Here is a 17,893-nt window from a genome sequence, read left to right as displayed (position 1 = left end):
ACCATTAACAGATGTGAGGGGACCCACCGATGATGAAAACGGACCCCAAGGTACCTAGCATACTCCACTAAGTGTGAATAAATTAGCTAACATTGAATACTCGTGGACTTGACTGATAAGGACTTAATGAGGTAAACCCACTTTCCATTGCAAGTAAGCTTTCCCCTAAGGTCAACAAGCTCCAAGGTACTATTGGTTCGTGGATCCCACTCCTAGATAATGAGTTGAAGTCGACAGGAGAAGATCCATCATAAGCATGGTCTTAATGTATCCCCCATCAATCGATATAGAATAGACCAATAAATGACATAATATGAATGAAGTCATGAAGTAATGAAGTACAACTAATACAGGGATGACTAACACAAAAATGTTAACATGGAATGTAGATGTCTGACTTGGACTGAAACTTCCATTGAACACATAATGCCATGATACAAAAGTGACTTTGCAACATTAATTAATAAGCACCACATGATATCATGCAACAAAAAAGGAGGAATTGAAGCAAGCTCTATAGTCACCGGAAGATTAAGAAGTTGGAGGAGTAGACAAAATCATATGTATGGTACAAATCCTAGGCAAGCTAAAACCCAGTTGTAAGGAAATGACACAAACATGTGCCGTTTTCAAGGTAGACGTTACTAACGCTGTCATTTTGAAAAACAACTCAAGTGAGTGAATCCAATCCCTTTTCTCTTTTTAGTCTCCTTCATAGTTTAATGAGCATGAAAGAGAAGACAAGTAAGCTCAAACGTTAATTTTTAGTTCACTTTTAACGAACTTGAAGAAAAGAGAGAAAATTATAATTGGTGCCTTTCAAGATTTAACAAGCATATGAAGGATGCATAGGAATCTCGTCCTATAGGAATGAGTGGTATAAAGGGTAAAAACTAGTTATGACCTGACAAAAGTACCCCAAGCATAAGGAGGAGACTTGCAAATAATACCACTCATCATAGTGGCCCCTTTAGGAAAGATAAGAACACCAAGTGAAAGCAAGCAATGGGCCAAGCAAGTATGATAACGGTGGCAAAAAGAAACCAAATCTTATCAACATGCATAAAAAGGCTAAAACATTGCATCAATCACGAGATATAAAAGTGGTGGAATCCTCCTGGGGTAAGGCCAGAAGATGACAAAGAAGAGTAAATGAGGCTCAAATTCTAAGTCTTGGTAGGTCAAAAATAAGGAATCTGAAAAGGAAAATAACATTGCATGGACACCAACATGGGACATAATTGTTAATCTAGCACATCCAAGTATATGTAAGCATTACTATCAGGTTATGACATGCATAAAGAGATGGACTGATATCTCAACTTAACAAGGTGAGACCTAGGGTTAAATCACATAACGAAAAAAACACGGAATAGGTTAAAACATGACCCCATTTATATATATATATATATATATATATAGATATATATATATATATGGTATGAAAAGTTTTAAAACAAAGGTTTTTGTGAGAAGACCAATTATATTCATGCATTTTTTGATTATTCACATCAAAAAAAAATATTGTTGACGTTTCGAGTTACTAGTCTGGCTCACCCTCAGGAGAAAGATAAGAAATCTGATCAAGTGTTGAGAGATAAATAGGTGAAAGATACATGGTCATAAATGGATAATAGATGTTAGGTTAGTTGCACATTAAGAGGTCAAATATGAAAAAATTCAACAAAGAATTAACAAGATTAAAATGTTCACAATAATTAATGAAATTATTAACATAAAGAAAGATTAAAGTGTTCACAATAATTAATGAAATTATTAACCTAAAGAAAGAAGTAAAAAAAAAAAAAAAGTTTTAAATGATAACAAGATTAGAAAAGGAAAAATAAATAAATAGATAATCATTAAATAATATAAAAAATATATAACAAAATAAACTAATATAATGGCAGAAGTATCCTCACACACGTAATTTTATTAATTAGAAAAAAAACAATTACATATTTGATTTTGTAAGAGTTTACACCCGAACAACCAAACACTCTTGCAATGAGCTACTTATAAGATCAATGTCCTAATTACCTCTAATTATGGATCACTTATTAAATAACAAGTGTCCATTTACAATAAATGTTATTCAAAACAACTAGCTAACAAATCTCCTAAAATAGAGCCTAAGATACGACAATTTTGGAGAGTCATATCTTGTTACAACAATATACTAATTCTAAATGTCTCCATTAAATAATAAATATTCTAGAATAATAATTATTAATTTAATATCTTAAATTAATAATTATTTTATTCCAACTTTATAACCTATGATAATATTTTATTTTTGGATCATCTAACATTCCCCCCTATGATCCAAAGATACATTACAACAGATACCAAGTTCATCCTTGAACTTAGTAAATTTTATTCTGCCAAGTGGTTTCGTGAAAATGTCGAAGATCTGATCTTCGAAAGGACAATAAACTGGCTTGAGGACATCTTTGGCAATGAGAGATCTGATATGATGATACTTGGTGTCCACATGCTTTGTCTTTGCATGAAAAACTGGGTTCTTGGCAAGTTTGATGGCTGACTGGTTGTCAATGAATAATTATGTAGCTTCTGCCTGAGAAATTCCCAAGTCCTGCAATATTCTGCGCAACCAAACAATTTCACATGCTGCTTCGCATGCTATAATGTACTCTGCTTTTGTTGAAGAAGTGGCCACTGTAGCTTGTTTCTTACAACTCTAAGATACTGCTGATGACCCCATGTTCTGTTAGGGTCCCACCCTAACCCCCTTATTTATGCAATAGGATTAAGTAAAGAGTTAATAAAGCCCATATTAATAATTGTAAGTGGTTAACCCACATTTAATGAAGGGACCATAGTTAGTTGTAAATGGGCCATGGTATTAGATAGATGGTATTAATAAGAACCATGGTATTGCCCCATGGTATTGCATGTATGAATCCTATATAAAGGATAGAGACTCCCCTCGAGGAGCATCGTGTCTTATTTTGTAATCGAGCTTTGCTCCATTGGAGGTTGCCCCCTCGAAGAGGCAAGTGAACATTACTTTCTGGATAATAAAATACTTGCTGTTATTTCTCATTGTTATATGTTCTTGGTATATCTCTTCGCATATATGGTATTATGGTATCGTCTTGCAGGTTAAGAGCATAACAAGTGGTATCAGAGCACTTTCCAGGGCCGGTGGATCTCCATTTTTTAGCAATTTTTTTTTTGGCTAGCGATGTGTTCCGACATCTTTAAACCACGGGATCTGTTGTTGAGAGCATAAACCTGTGGATTTGGGGAGGCATGCATGCAGGAAATATAAGAGGTGGTCACACCTGTTGGACTCCCTTGTAACCCCTATGGGTACCCCTTCAAGTAGTAGCGCATTAGACAGAACAGCGCATGTACTATCTTCCAAGTACCCTCTGGGTATATCGGAAGCCCCCTAGCTCCCTTGAAACCTCGCCATAGATAAACCATCGGCCATCTTGCTGCTACAATACACCGAGAACAACACTCAGAGAGATTACTCGCCCGTACGATAGGGTAGTCGGGTTGTACGGCTAAGGGTACAGTTGATCCTCCTTGGTTAGTGCCCTGAAAATTGGGACGAGTACTACTGTTAGACCCTTATATATATTCCGATCTATAGCACCTGACACTCCTGGAGACCATAGTTCCCTTCTCTATCTCTGTCTCGTGCATAATCTCTGCCAGATCAGATCTCGCAAGTGGGGTTTTGTAGCAACAACAACAATCAGTTTCGCCGTTCAGTTTTATCAGAACAGCCATTCAGATCTATTAGATCCATCAGATCCGCAACATCAATCAGTTCTGCCATTTAGATCTATTAGATCAGCCATTCAAATCTCTTAGATCCATCAGATCCACCATCGAGATCTGAGTAGTCATGTGGGTTCCTATACCTGGGCGTGATTTTCCCAGGAATTTTGGCAGCATTGCCATTTCTGGGATTTGGCTACTACAGTATTCCTAAGCAAGGAGTAAAAAAAACAAAAAAAATCTCAGATCCCCAGGGGCGCTTATTGGTGACTTAGCCCATAAGAATCAGGATGATGAGCTGAGCAAGGTGGTACCATTCAATTGTTAGTGCCAAAAAATTTGGGTGGTCCCAAATTTCAAGTAAATCTACTCGGTGCATGGTACAAACTAGAGCTCAAGCTATGGCGAATGAGAGGATGGAAAAACTTGAATCATCCTTGAAAGACATCCTATCACAGCTGAAGGAATTAACTACAACACTCTCTAATGGAAAGATGGAGGCACGCGAGGAGGCATATATTGGCAATGAAAACAATGAGGGTGCGTCTAGCCAGTCTCTTCACCTCTTTGGCACCCACCAAAAATCCCATCTGCGACCACCCAAGTTGGACATGCATAAAGTTTATGGCTCTCACCTGGCCACATGGATAGCACAAATGGAGAAATATTTCAATCTGAATTACATCCTGGATAATGCAACTCAGCTTAGTGTGGGTATCATGTACTTGGACAATGAAAGATGGCAATGGTGGCAATGGCATCAACGTTGCTATGGAAGGTCCTTGACATGGGAGACATTCAAAAAAGCTCTTATGGATCGCTTTGATCAAGAATTTGACTTTTTGGGTCATCTCACTAAGCTCTGATAGATAAGAATGGTAAATGAATATATTGCAGCCTTTGAAGCCTTAGCTTTCCACACTTGAGGTCTACAAGATGATTTCTACATGGAATGTTTTGTCAGTGGTGTCAAAGAAACCATACAAGCCCACGTCCGACAGAAACACTCTAGTTCATGGTTGCATGCTTGCAGGATAGCTTGGGAAGTCGAACATGCATTGGCAGCCCAGTCCAATCACCCAAATTTCATCGACAAGGGTCGCCCCCCATAGGCTCAAAGCACTACCCAGACACTCAAGGTTCAAAAGGTGTCACCAATAGAAATGGCAGAAAGAAGAAAGAAAGGATTATGTTACTACTATGATGAGAAATACTCCCCCAGGCATAAATGCAAGGAGCCCAAATTTTTTAATATTGATGCTACTGATCACAGTGCATCGGAGGAAGCCCCACCACTTGAGCAACCAGAGGAGGAAGAAGAGGAAAACCAACAGGAAAATGTACTTGAAGAACCAGTTATCTTGCTGCATGATTTGGCAGTGATTTCTTCACCTAAAACTCTCAAAATCAGAGGTTTTATTAAGCATCGACCAGTAGTAGTCCTGATTGATAGCGGAAGTACACATAATTTTATCCATCAAAGAGTCGCAGAAGTAGTGCATTGTTTTGTTCGAGCAGTTTCTAACTTCCAGGTCCAAATTGCTGATGGGGGAACAATGAAATGTGAAGGCCGTTGTGAAAATGTCAAACTTCAAATGGGGGATTATCAATTAAAGTCCCACATGTTTGACATACACATGGGTGGGTGCGACATTGTCCTCGGTGCTGACTGGCTTCGCACACTTGGTCCAATCACAATGGATTTCCAGGACTTATATATGAGCCTTAAGCAGAACAACCACACACATACCCTCCGTGGACTCCAAGCGGGACCTCCCTCTATCATCAGCTCACATCGGATGGAAAAATTGTTAAAAAAGGGCCACCATGGAGTTATAGCTCAATTTAATGCCATCCAGGCCTGTAAACCCAATCCTATTCAAATTCATCCTGAGATGCAACAGATCTTAAACAACCATCTTCCAGTCTTTGACAAGCCTCATGAGCTTCCACCCTCGAGAGGGGAACATGATCATAGCATTACTTTGGTCCCAGGGGCCCAACCACGAAATGTGCACCCATATAGATATCTGTTTGCCCAAAAGAATGAAATAGAAAAAATAATCAAGTAACTCTTGGAAGCAAGCATCATTCGTCCCAACATTAGTCCTTATTCATCACCGGTGGTCATGGTGCTCAAGAAAGATGGGGAATGGCGCATGTGTCTAGACTTCAGGGCCCTTAATAAGTTGACAGTCAAAGATAAATTTCCCATCCCGATTGTTGATGATTTGTTGGATGAACTAAACGGGGCTCAATTCTTTACTAAGCTTAACCTTCGCTCAGGCTACCACCAAATCTGCATGAAAGAAGTAGTCATCCCAAAAACTACTTTCCGAACTCATGAAGGCCATTATGAGTTCCTGGTCATGCCATTTGGTCTTTGTAATGCCCCATCCACTTTTCAGAGCCTTATGAACCACCTACTCAAACCATATCTCAGAAAATTTGTCATTGTTTTCTTTGATGACATCCTCATCTACAGTCATACCTAGGTCGCACGTCTTCAGCATGTAGATCTGCTCTTTCAACTACTCTGCAAGCATAAATTATTTGTCAAGATGTCCAAGTGTTCTTTTGGCATGGAAGAATTTGAGTATTTGGGCCACATTGTGGGGCGTGAAGGTGTCAGGGTGGACCCCAAAAAGATTTAGGAAATGCAGGATTGGCCTCAACCTAAGACATTGAAGAGCCTGAGAGGATTTTTGGGTCTCACAGGCTACTATTTCAAATTTGTCTGCAATTATGGTCGCATTTCTAGGCCCCTCACTCAAATCCTCAAGAAAAATTCATTCCTCTGGAATGATGAAGCATAACAGACCTTTACAGCTCCCAAACATGCCATGTGTTCCACTCCAGTATTAGCACTACCCGACTTCACCAAATCTTTTGTGATTGAATGTGATGCTTCGGGTACAGGTATTGGGGCGGTATTAATGCAGGAAGGTCGACCCTTGGCATTCACGAGCCAACAAATAAGTGGGAAGAATCTAGGACAATCTACCTATGAGAAGGAGATAATGGCCATATTACATGCAGTAGATACCTGGAGACCATATTTATTGGGGCGACGTTTCCAAATCCACACTTACCATCAAAGCCTTAAATATTTTTTGGAGCAACGCCTATCCTCACCACAATAGAATAAATGGCTCGCCAATGCTGGGATATGATTATGAGATAATTTACATGAAAGGGCACGAAAATATTGTAGCAGATGCGTTATCCCGCCAATTTGAGGAGGAAAGTACCCTGCTTGCAATTTCCCTTCCCATTCCAGAATGGATTGAAGAAGCCCATAAGGAATGGTTTTCACATCCCTGGCTCTCCCAACTCATTAATCAATTGCAGTTGGATCCAAATTCCACAGCGGGCTACTCGTCGTAGGATGAGATTCTTCGCTACAAGGACAGAGTCGTAATATCACCGACATCCACCCTCAAAAGCCGCATTTTGGCGGAGTTTCACTCATCTCCCACTGCAGGACATTTAGGCTTTTAGAAGACGTATGCTGGCACTCGAAGATATCTTTTTTGGACAGGCATGAAAAAGGACATTCTTACTTTTGTTGTTGAATGCGACGTCTGTCAGCGCCACAAAGGAGAAAAAATCAAATCTCCGGGCACATTACAGCCATTTCCCATCCCGACCTCAATCTGGATGGAGATTTCTATGGATTTCATTACGAGTCTTCCAAACTCAGGAAACAAGTCAGTCATCATGGTGGTTGTGGACAAACTTTATAGGTATGCTCATTTTTCACCCTACCCCACCCTTTTACACTGACTTTGGTCGCTCAATATTTCATGGATCAGATCTTCAAATTGCATGGCATGCCCACTTCCATTGTGTCTGATCGTGACCCTGTCTTCACTAGTAACTTTTGGTAGGAACTCTTTCGGCTACAACGTACCCAACTACAACTCAATACTTCCTATCATCCACAAATTGATGGTCAAACTGAAGTAGTCAACAAATGTCTAGAAACATACCTTAGGTGTTTCACTTCAGAAAAGCAACATCTCTGGGTACAGTGGTTACCTCTAGCTGAATGGTGGTATAACACCAACTATCATGCCACCACCAAAATGACTCCATATGAAGTAGTCTATGGTCAACTCCCTCCTTCCCATACTTCTTATATCAAGGGATGCTCGAAGGTACAAGCAGTCGATCAACTCCTACAGAACCGCACAACCATGCTGGCTCACCTTAGAGAGAATCTTCATCAAGCTCAAAACCGCATGAAGCAACAGGTAAATCAACATCGCTCAGAACTCCAATTTCAAGAAGCGGATCAGGAATTTTTGAGGCTACAACCATATAAGAAAACATCACTCAAAGACAAGGCTTGTCAGAAACTATCTCCAAAATTTTACACACCGTATCAAGTGCTTCAGCGCATTGGAGAAGTTTCCTACATGCTAGCTTTGCCACCCACTGCAAAAATCCATCCAGTTTTCCATGTCTCATGCCTCAAGAAAGTGATTGGGAACAACTGAAGAATTCAAACCAATCTACCTAAACTGGATGAAGAAGGGTCAATCTGGCTCCAACCTGAACATGTTCTTGATACACGAGAAAGGCATCTGCGTGGCGGCATGATCAAGGAAGTCCTCGTCAAGTGGAAATACACCTCTCCGGAAGATGCAACCTAGGAACCAGCCACTATTCTTCAGCGGTTTCCGCAGCTTCAGCCTTTAGGACAAGGCTCTTCTTATGGGGGACGACATGTTAAGGTCCCAACTGTTATAGACATTTTTGGGCACTGCAACCCCAATCATAAATGTCCATAAACCAAGGGCTCTTAAGTCCCTAAAAGTGTTGTTCCAACCTCTAAAAGAACAAGGTCAACTGATTACATCTTCTCCCAGAAGTTCTCCATGAAAAACTACTCAGAACTGGTCAAACTGGACCATCTCACCTGCTCCATGGTCAAAGTGCACTACATCCCACCTAAATACACATGGGAGGTGCGATGCATACTGAAAAGCCCTTCTATGGGGTGCGATGGGTGAGAGTGGACAAATGATAGGGTCAATCTGCAAGGTGGAGGATCATGGAATCTTCTAGAAACTTCTCCTATGACACTTGCCTCTCTGCATTCGCCCAGGGATGACTAAGAGATCATCAATCTCCAAGTGGAATCAAGAACTATCAGAGAGAGGACACTAATCAAATCTCAAAAGCTAACTCACCCCCTTGCAAAAATCTATATATGGATCCCTCATCCCAGAGATCTAGAGGTTGGAATTTGTATCTTGTAAGGAAGTGCTGCTGGTTTCTTGGTGTAACATCATAGTGTTGGGTGATCTAAGCTTTTCATGAGGTGAAGAAGGGCTTTCTTGCTGAGAGGATGATGCTGGGTCAGAACAATTGGTTGTAATCCTCTTTTTTATTCTTGATTATTAATAAAGCTATTCAAGTTTTCCTCCACATTCTTGTATGATTGATGATATATGCATTTGTGTGGTCAATATATATCTGGTCCTATATTGTTTATGATAGTAGATCTATGTTCTTGGATAGTGTTATGCTGCTTTAATTCTACAGGTGCTCTTTGAAGCTAGGTAGACGAGGAAGCGGGTGGCAAAGATCTATCAGAAGGGAGAGGAATCAAGCAAGGAACCAAGTGCAAGACAAAGGTTGGTCTCCTTCTTTCCCCTCTTATCTACTTCTCGTAAAGGAAAATGAAAGTGGTTTTAGTTTGTTTGTTTCTAAGGTAGCTACCAGCCTTAGTGGGACTAGCAGCTCTACATAGACACTAGATTTCCCGATAACAAAATGGCGACTCCACTGGGGAGCGAATAGATTGTTTGTTTATCTACATTTGTTTGCTTTATAAACTTACAGAGGGAGCCTGAAGCCAAGCCAGCTAGCCTTCAAACTGCATTTGCTATGCAAGTGCAAAGTAGATCAACGCTGCTTCAGTCTATCTCCGGGTTTTTTTTATGAATTGAACAAACGATTTATAAGCTCTCTAATTGCTCTTATGGTGGCTCTAGTAACCTCTTTATATCTACCCCTGTGATTTATTTACTAATTACCACTTTCTCGGCCTAAATCCCTGAACTGAGCTGCAAACTGTGACCCAGAACACAGTTGAAGTCTCGTCCCTGGACCATCGCACTGTCTCTTCTTTGGAATCTGGATGCATCGCACTTCCCGAGTGTAGTAGGTGCACTGCATCTCACTTTCCCTGTGTTACAGGTGCGCTAATCAGACTAGACCTCTTCTGCTCCTAGATTTTGGTTTCTGTGTTCACTCTTTTCAGCTCTATTCAGGAGTTTTGTTGTCTGTAGTCAGTATACCTCTGTTGAAACCCCCTTCCTTACCATTATTCCGCCTCCATTGTGCAAAGAAATGTAAATGTTTTTATGTATTGTGATCCATTTTCAGTTCTCTTTTACAAAGAAGTAGCATAATTGAACTGTCGTTTCTTGATTTGAAAGTGTCGCAAGTGTCGTTTTCAGTCATAGAAGAGAATCCAATTGTTCTTGATAGTCGATTACAATGTTACTCTTGTATTTGATTTGAATTAGTATTTTTTCAAGTGTCAAAAGCAAGTTTTCAATTCCAAATCGCAAAGTGTTGCCATTGTCTTCATTTTGTCTTGAAAAGAAACTTGTTAGTAATGTTGCTTTGAAAAATAATTCAAATTTGCACTTAGCTTTATTTTTACCATTCACACATTAAGAAGGCTGAAAAAAATACATGCATGTGCATTTGCATTTAGACTGTTTGTTTGTTTGATTTAGGACAGTGCATATAGTGTGTGCTCTCTGCTCTATGTTGAAAGAATTTTGTCTCTCTTTCCTTAGTAGCTGGATTTTCATTGCAAAAAGAAGATTAAACGATTGTTTATCATCTTAGATTGCATTTTAGGAAATCGTATATCTACATCATGCGGTGAACTTGAAAGGAAAATTTCTTAAGCAAGATCAACTGTAAAATAAATTTAATGAATCTAAAAACGCTTTTGAACCTAACGCACAACATTTAGAAGTCTAGGCTAGAGACGTATTTCGGCGTCGTAAAGCCTGGTAACTGTTGTTTTCATTGCTGGTTGGGTGATTCCTCCACTTTGAGACGATAAGTGCTAGTAGAGTCTTGTGCTCCCACGTACCGTCGAGTATATATTGGGAGACCACAATAGGCTTTATCCTTTATCCATAGGAAGCTGTGTCTATCGCCCTATCGATTGCAATGCACTAAACACAACATTCGGGAAGATTGACTGCCGTATCCTAAAAAGTATTCTGCAGTTTTGCGATTGGTTTGGTAATCCCTCTGTCTAGATTTCCAGAGTAGTCTCTTTCATTCCTTTTCAGACTCCTTAAAGGAAAAGGTCCATCTGAGCACTTGTCACTTCAAGCTCATTAAAAATCGAAGGCGACTAGAGTCATCTTTTGTTTTTTCTTGACTCTTAAAAATTGAAAAAACAAGTTGTGTCAAAGCGTCTAAAATTTATTTTAATCGGAATAAATATCACCTTTCCTACGTTGGTCTTAGGTTGAGAAAAATGGAGTCCACCAACCAAGGAGTTCCCCTTGGGGGAAATCCTAGTCCTTTCTCCTCTTGGGAGATGTTGGTGTGCCCCATATAGCCACATTGTCGCTTCCAGGATTGACAATCGACTTGCCCGTATGGATCTTCTCAACCTCTGTTGTTCAGAACACTGTGATTCCTGAACAATCAAATCAGCAATAAACAATACCAAAGTTACCCCCCAACCTTCTACTTCGTCCAGTTTTCCCTCTCCTCCTTCCTCTTCGCTTGATCAAGCTGGTAAAGCCAAAAATCAAGTAATTGAGAAGAAGAAAGAGAAGAAGAAGAAGGAGCCAAAGGCGAAAAGGGGCGACCAGGCATCATCTAGCGAAAATCCACACACTGCACCATCCAGGCCTAAATCGCCATGTGTCATTTGCAAAGGAGACCACTATCATCGAGATTGTCCTTGCATCCCTCAGATCTTAAGGGACTGGTCTCCTCGTTTGCACAATCTGGTGTTATCAACCTCTGATGATCATGTTGAAAATACATCGTCAACTAGTGAAAGTGAAGCCCCTGGACAAAAAGGAAAATGTAAATTTCCTTGTAAACTGTGTGAAGGCGATCACGCCGTCCACCGTTGTCCCTTCTTAGAAGAGGCTAAAAGAGTTTTGGACGACCATCCGGTTTCACTGTTATGACTTCCTCCTGGATATGAGAAGCTCTTGCCAAGTCCGTCACTAATTGAAAATTCAGCTGACACGCCGTTGTGGTCAGCCGAAGCGTCTATCATTGAAGATAAACCATCTGAATCCACACCAGACGAAAGTCAAAAGGTCGAGGCGACAGTTGACCCAGTCTTGCCTTCAGAGGATCCATCTTCAGATGATACAGTCACTGAAGAGAATAAGAATGACACCGTCCAAATTCTCTTCATAAGAACAAACTCCGATGAACTTTGGGGTAGTCTACCTGTTCCTTTACCACAGGAAGTTCGTCAGAGTCGTACCCGGCCGTTTATTCGGTCCCACCTCCAAGCAACCTAGTTGTTTCCTTCAATTGGAATCTACTAGGCAGACCCCGCTTACTGGATAGTGTGCCATTTCGAATCATTGCTCAAATATATAGAATGGTCATGGCTGGTACCATCATAGATGAAGGGGCTTCTGTGAGTATCCTTTCCTCAACTGCTTGGAAAGCGCTTGGTTTTCCATCGCTTTTGCCTTAAATGAGAAATCTAACAGGCTTTGACAAAGGAACCAGTCGACCGTTAGGGATCCTTCCCAGTGTGTCGATAACATTAAGAAAGAAACCATTCACATGAACATAATGGTAGTCCAAGGACCCCTAGATTATAATCTACTCCTTGGACGTGACTATATTTACTGCATGGGAGCCATTGTCTCCTCACTCTTTAGAGTAATGTGTTTTCCGCATGAAGGAAGAGTGGTCAAGCTCGTAGACCAGCTTTCATTCCCCAGTTCGCACATAGCAAATAGTCATATACCATCCCTGAATGGTCTTTTCACGCAAGGAATGTCTCATCAATCCCCAGTTTGTCCTCCTGATGAGCGCGAGTGATTCGGAGAATATAACTGAAACCCAGGGGGCATGCACCCTGGCCTATTTCGACAGGAAAACCTTGGGTATAAGGTAGGTTTCTGCGAAGGATATATGACTGGTTGACACACCCGTCCATTTAGGAAAATGGGGTTAGACCAGAATAAGATACCTCTGTTATAAGGTAGGCCTTTCCCGATAAAACAAATGTTTTGTCTGCAAATTGAGAGGTAACCTGGAAACTCTACTTCACTATACCTGGGGGCATGCAAACCTTTTGGCATGCAAGTGAAGAGCGACCATTTATTTTTTAAATTTGTAGGTCCTCTAACCCTTTAAACGCGTAGGATTTGTCGTTTCCTAACTTGCATAAAGAAAGGATGTGGGACAAAGCTTTGAAAAACTGCCATTTTTTAAATGAGACATCCTTATTATACGATTGGATCAAGCAGTTTTAACGTGGAATTCAAGCTCGTTAAAAAATAAACATAAGCAATGAGCAAATGTTCCCCCAGAGTTTAAGCTCATTAAAAAATGAACCAATTTCCGGTAAATAACTATCGTGAATGTATTATCATCAGCCTTTGAAGCCTTGGTCGTGTTCTCATCATCACCTCCACTCCGTATTGGCCGATGATTCACCTCCATTTGATTGTTTACCCTTTTTGAGGAACAGCTGCGAAGAGTGATCCTGTTAGCCATCCTTGTGACACTGTCATGATTGGAAAATTCCAAACCTTACCTGGAATTATCTGCTACCCAAATTTATCACTCGTTCCTCAAAAAACGAGTCTCCTTTAAGCTCTTTTCAACTGACTCGTAAAATATGAAAAGATTTCCGAGCAGTTGGCCTCTCCAGCTCGTTAAGGTGACCGGAAGTGCTATCCCTCCTTTAGATTTTAATCTTTTTGGACTTGAGGGATTATTACACAAAACGATCGAGCGCTTGTTTTGTTCGGCTCGTTAAAAGTACCAAAAATTCATCCCTTTTGTATTGTTTTATACTTTTTCAGACTCAAGGGATTATATGATGAAAAAGGATTATTGGAGTTTTCTTTATGTCCCTTTTTCAGACTCTCTAAAATTGAAAAGGACCGAGTTATCCTTGTCGTTAAACTCGTTAAAACCCAAATAGCGACAAACTTGTCCATATAGACAAGAACGAGTTTCACTATCGCTAGGCTCGCTAAAACATAGTGATGGGTTTGCCCGAAGGGAAAATTATAGAACAAGCATATGTTATCCTCCTCAAGCTTGACAAAAATAAAGAGGTACTGGTCAGCAATGACTGGGGAAAAATTGGGAAGAAAACTTGAAGAAACTTTATTGGTAGCAAGTCGCTCTTGAACATGACACTTTCACTCTGCATCCGAGTCGGGTTGGGTTGTTCCGTTCACTGGTCATATCACCATGGGTCCATCACACCATCCATATTTGGGGTTAACGCTACCAATCCATCATGTCAGTGTCACCGATATGTTCAAGAGAAGTCGCTCAGAGAATTCACCTATGTCTCATCCACTGCAATACATTTACGCTCCATTCTTTCATGACCGCCACCCTGAACCTTATATCATCAGATCGTTTTCACCTCCATTAAAATCATTTGCTCCGTTCCATGTCATTGATGTGGGATTCACTAAGGCCCTCCTATGACGGATCGCTTCTTATCGACATCAGCTCATCATCCAAGAAGTCGATCTAGGAACAACCCTTTCAGTACTTTGAAGCTTGCATGCTTCAATGGCAAGTTTCTCACTTCCAGCGACAGGTTTACATCAATGGCCTTCGACCGAAAGATTTTGCGTGGTGTTCGACGCTAAGTCCCTTATTCACACCACGTGAATTGTACTGCAGTACCTTGAGGGTCATCATCATTATCGGTGATTCCTCTCGCGCCTGTTAACAACTTACATCATTGGCTGGAAATCAGGCGATGTCTTTCCATGTTCGACTCCAGAACATCTCTCACATGGATCGACTTGTACTTTGAGTGAAGATCGAATGAGATTGAAGACCCCGGATCTAGTTTCATCTATCTTGGTTGCGATATATATTCAGGAAATAGGGACATCAAATGTAGATCATTACTGCACAGATAATCATCCAATCCAAGGGATGATGGCTCTACCAGAATCATCAGTCTACACTCAGACGATTGTCTGTCTTATGTACATGAAAATGAATTTATAAAGCTGAGCATGGGAATGCCCGCCTCAACTAGATCATGAAAATATTACGCAGATAATGTATTGTATTGTATCTTATTACAGGTTGCCTTCCAGCTCAAAAAAACTTCAGATCCTCATGATAAAGCACTTCACCCAACATCAACAGATTAATGACCTCATGCTTTAGGGGGCAACTGTTATAAAAAATTTTGGGCACTGCAACCCCAATCATAAATTCCCATAAACCAAGGGCTCTTAATTCCCTAAAAGTGTTGTTCCAACCTCTAAAATAACAAGGTCAACTGATTACATCTTCTCCCAGAAGTTCTCCATGAAAAACTACTCAAAACTGGTCAAAACTGGACCATCTCACCTGCTCCATGGTCAAAGTGCGTTGCATCCCACCTAAATACACACGGGAGGTGCGATGCATACTGAAAAGCCTTTCTATGGTGTGCGATGGGCGAGAGTGGATCCCTCATCCCAGAGATCCAGAGGCTGGAATTTTGTATCTTGTAAGGAAGTGTTGCTGGTTTCTTGGTGTAACATCATAGTGTTGGGTGATCTAAGCTTTTCATGAGGTGAAGAAGGGCTTTCTTGCTGAGAGGATGATGCTGGGTCAGAAAAATTGGTTGTAATCCTCTTTGCTATTCTTGATTATTAATAAAGCTATTCAAGTTTTCCTCCACATTCTTGTATGATTGATGATATATGCATTTGTGTGGTCAATATATATCTGGTCCTATATTGTTTATGATAGTAGATCTATGTTCTTGGATAGTGTTATGCTACTTTGATTCTATAGGTGCTCTTTGAAGCTAGGTAGACGAGGAAGCGAGTGGAAAAGATCTATCAGAAGGGAGAGGAATCAAGCAAGGAACCAAGCGCAAGACAAAGGTTGGTCTCCTTGTTTCCCCTCTTATCTACTTCTCATAAAGGAAAACAAAAGTGGTTTTAGTTTGTTTGTTTCTAAGGTAGCTACCAGCCTTAGTGGGACTAGCAGCTCTGCATAAACACTAGATTTCTTGATAACACCAACCTAACCCCCTTATTTATGTAATAGGATTGAGTCATAGTTGTAGTTAAGTAAAGAGTCAATAAAGCCCATATTAATAATTGTAAGTGGTTAACCCGCATTTAATGAAGGGACCACAGTTAGTTGTAAATGGGCCATGGTATTAGATAGATGGTATTAATAAGAACCATGGTATTGCCCCATGGTATTGCATGTATGAATCATATATAAAGGATACAGACTACCCTCGAGGAGAATTGTGTCTTATTTTGTAATCGAGCTCTGCTCTATTGGAGTTTGCCCCCCTCGAAGAGGAAAGTGAACAGTGCTTTCTGGATAATAAAATACTTGCTGTTATTTCTCATTGTTCTATGTTCTGGGTACATCTCTTCACATATTCGGTATTTTGGTATTGTCTTGCAGGTTAAGAGCATAACATGTTCATTAAATAACCTGATGTGGATGCTCAATCATCAATACTTCCAGCAAAGTCGGCATTAGAATATCCACCAAGTACAAAATTTTTAGTCTTTGTGTAAAGAAGACAAAAATCTTTTGTTCCTTGGATATATCGAAGAACTCTTTTGGCTGCATTCCAGTGGCTGTCTCGTGGTTCCTGCATAAAAAGTGAAAGAATACTGTCTGCATAAGATAGATCAGGGCAAGTATTTGTCAAATAAATCAAGCTACCAATCAACTGTCTGTAAGTAGTACTGTCCACCTTCCCCCCCCTTCAAATTTTGAAAGTTTCAAGTTTTGCTCCATGGGGGTGAGAACTGGCTTGCAATCATGCATGCCAAGTCGTTGAAGAACCTCTGCTGCATACTTACTTTGAGAAATGAAAATATGATGTGGATGTTGGAAGACTTAAAATCCAAGATAGTAGGGAAGTAATCCCATATCTGTCATCTTAAAACCTACATGTAACTCCTTTTTTACCTGTGCAATATGATCATCATGGTTGCTAGTAATGATCAAATCATCTACATACATAAAAAGAATTACCAGATTCTTTCCCTGTTGTCGAACATGAAAAGTATCATCAGATTCACTTCGTTGAAAACCAACTTTCTTAAGGTATTCATCCATATTTTCATACCAAGCTCGGGGAGCTTGTTTTAATCCATATAAAGCCTTAATCAATTTGTAGACTTTATGTTCTTGCCCTTCAATTTCAAAACCTGGTGGTTGTGTCATATACACTTCTTCCTGTAAATCCCCATTGAGAAAAGCACTTTTCACATCCATTTGATGAACTTTCCATCCTTTCTGAGCGGCTAATGCAAGTGTTAATCGGATGGTGTTCCACTTAGCTGTAGGAGCAAAAGTTTCCTCATAATCAATGCCTTCCTGCTGCACAAAACCTTTTGCGACAAGTCATGCTTTATACTTTTCAAGTTCTCCCTTTTGATTATACTTAATTCTGTAAACCCATTTGCATCCTATGGGTTTAACATTTGATGGACAATCAACAAGTTTCCAAGTGTTGTTATCAATTACTACTTGATATTCTTCAACCATAGCCTATTGCCATTCTTTATGTTTTACTGCTTCTTTGTATGTGGAAGGTTCAGTAAAATCATTTGCTATCAAGGCAAAATTGCCTTCACTTCTATGTGCTCTTTTGGTGCCCATTTTATTCTGCTCATTAGGCTTTACATCTTTCAAAAGTTGAACTGCCCATTTCGGTAGTTGGTGCTCACTTGTTTGCGATTATGAAAAGTCTCCATCATTGTAAAGAGGATTAATATAAACTGATGTTCTTTGTTCAGGTGAAGAGTCTGGAGAATCACTGTCAGAAGAACTGCTGCTGCTTGGAGATGCAGATGAACTGCTAGAAGACCCAGATGATGTTGTTGAAGTAGATGGACTAGATGACCCATCTTCAGATGAAGGAAAA

Source organism: Pinus tabuliformis, chromosome 5_2 (assembly GCF_031772625.1).
Source record: "Pinus tabuliformis cultivar Carrire ecotype Pingquan chromosome 5_2, CPIR1, whole genome shotgun sequence".
NCBI classification, from domain to species: domain Eukaryota; kingdom Viridiplantae; phylum Streptophyta; class Pinopsida; order Pinales; family Pinaceae; genus Pinus; species Pinus tabuliformis.
This window is presented reverse-complemented; position numbering follows the sequence as displayed.